Genomic DNA, 2,605 nt, shown 5'->3' on the forward strand with positions numbered 1-2,605 from the left:
CTTGAGTATTCGGTCACTAGGAGGAGGAAAATTGAAGGTAAGTTATTGGTACCTTACTTCTATTTTGAGGTTCATGAGTTCTTCTTGATTCTACCTTAACTCTTGAAGCATATTTTAGTTCTTAGTTGTGTTGTGAGCATTTAGTCATGAATTAAAATGAAGGAAATGGTTGTTGTTTCATGTTCTTTTGATGAAAAATGGAAGATAGGTGAAGTTGAGCCAAACAAATGAGCATGCATGTGCCTTAGATGCTAAAGGGAAAAATCGGCTAACATGTTGTGCTTTAAAATGATGAAATGGAGATTATACTTAAGTAAAATCATAGATATGTGATGATTGATTGGTGATATACATGTTTAAATAACATGCATGCAAGGTATGTGTGAAAGAGTGATTTGGTAATAAATCTGCTTGGGACAGCAGCAGTAATGTGACTTTGGAAAATCACCATAAATTGTGGAAGATGAATTAGAAGTTGAATAAATTATGTAATTAAAGCTTGTTGAGTCTAGTTTCAAATGAAATAAACGAGAACATATTTTGAATTCTGTACAATGAGAAATTTGATTTTTAATGAAGAGTGGTCAGATTAGTCAAACGGTGAAACATTGGAAACTTTAAGAAAAATTTGGTATTGATTGGCCAAACCAAAAATTCTGAAAATTTTATGGATAGAATATATATGAGCCTATTTTCAGGAAAAATTAACGGTACTTGATTTGGAGTTTCGTAGCTCCAGTTATAAATGATTTAGTGACTATTGCTCAGGAAGACAGCTTGCAGTGAAATTATGATTATGCGGTAAACATTGACAAAAATTTGTTAATGAGTTGCTTATTGATTTCTTATAAGCTTACTATGATCTGCAGGTGTGGTTGGCCAAATATTGTAAGGGGTTAATATGTAGTTTGTATTTGAATAGTTAGATTAACGTGTTAGTAATCCAATTGTAGGCGGTTCGTGTGTGGATCTCATCAGCATATCGTCGCAAACAGGTGTGTAACTAACACCCTCTTATAGACTAGATCGGCACAAGCCGAAAAGCCGAAATGTCGAAAAGCCGGTATTTTGAGATCTTGCGAGTGTGTGAATGCTCATGAGATTAATAGTTTGATGAATATGGTAAATTAAAGTGATAAGACTGCAGAGTGCGTGATTCTGTGCATTTCGATATTTTTGGGCTTAATGGGCCAAAAAACGGGATAATGGGCCAACGGGCCCAAATTGGTAAGAAAATGCGGTAAGTGTTTCTGATCGTACGTAAATGGCTATGTTATGTATGAAAACCTTAAGAATAGTTAAATTACTTGAATACCCCTATGTATGCAAAATTACCGTTATACCCCTAGGGTTAATTTTGACTGAAAAGCATGACGATCTGATTCTGTATGATGTATGCCATGATTATATATCTATTGCATGGGGACTTGGGTTATACTATGGAGGAAGCGTCCTGGTGGCTATGCCACAATTATCTGATCTGGTGGCTCTGCCACATATATCTGTCCTGGTGGCTATGCCACAATTATCTGTCCTGGTGGCTATGCCACAATTATCTGTTCTGGTGGCTCTGCCACAATATCTGTATCTGATGACTTCGTCACAATATCTGGCAGCCTCGCTGCGATTTCTGTGGTGTGTAGCGGTTGGGTGGGTCGAGTAGTTTCCCCACATGGTGTAAGGTTGGTACGTGGGTTTTACGGATGAATCTGGGTTGGGTTTCTGCATAAACATGTAATATCTGTTCTGTTCTGTTATGGGCCTATGGGCTTTATTCTGAATTCTATTCTGGGCTAAGGCCAACTTATTCTATTTCTGTGGTTTGAGCTGATATAGGCTATGGTTGGGTTAATTTACACACTGAGTTTCCCCAAACTCACCCCTTTTATTTTCATCCACGCAGGTAATCCCCAACCATAATGGGCTTGGAGCTGTGAGGGAATTCGGAGTGGCCACCCGTTCTGAAAGTTTGATTTTCTCCTGGTGAACTGGACATCCTTTTATTTATGTTTGAAGTTTTGTGTTTTTAAATGTAATAAGGCCGCTTAATTATTTTGATGGTTTTAATATGTATTACTAAGATAGGTATTACTTATTTTAACTGTTGAAATTGGATAGCTTTAGGGCGCGTTTCAAAAACAACAATTGATTTCAAAATAACACGACAACAAGCAAAGCTTCCGCAATGAAAGTATTTTCCAAAATTAATCACTTTTCCTAAAAATGACTTAATCAAATCGGTTTCCTAGAAATATCCATGACGTTAAGGTGTGGCAATGGCAGTATGCATGTCTAGGATTGGATCCGAAGGGAGCTTGGTACTTAAGCAGTCCGATGGACTCACCGCCTCTTTCCGGTTTCCTACCTGGTGCACAGCTTCCATTCACTTTAACCTATAATGAAATTATCTTTTAAAACACTAAGTAAGTTTTTTTCTGGATCAACAATATAAAATGTTTTGAACGCTTCGATGTGGCATGTCAGATCCGGTCATAACGTCTGGGCCAGGTTTGGGGGTGTTACAATATGTATGCTATTTATTTGTATGATGTTCGTAATTTTTCTGAAAGGTCTGGTAATGCTTTGTAACCTTGTTCCGGTGACG

The sequence above is a fragment of the Gossypium hirsutum genome, chromosome A05 (assembly GCF_007990345.1).
Source record: "Gossypium hirsutum isolate 1008001.06 chromosome A05, Gossypium_hirsutum_v2.1, whole genome shotgun sequence".
Taxonomy (NCBI): Eukaryota; Viridiplantae; Streptophyta; class Magnoliopsida; order Malvales; family Malvaceae; genus Gossypium; species Gossypium hirsutum.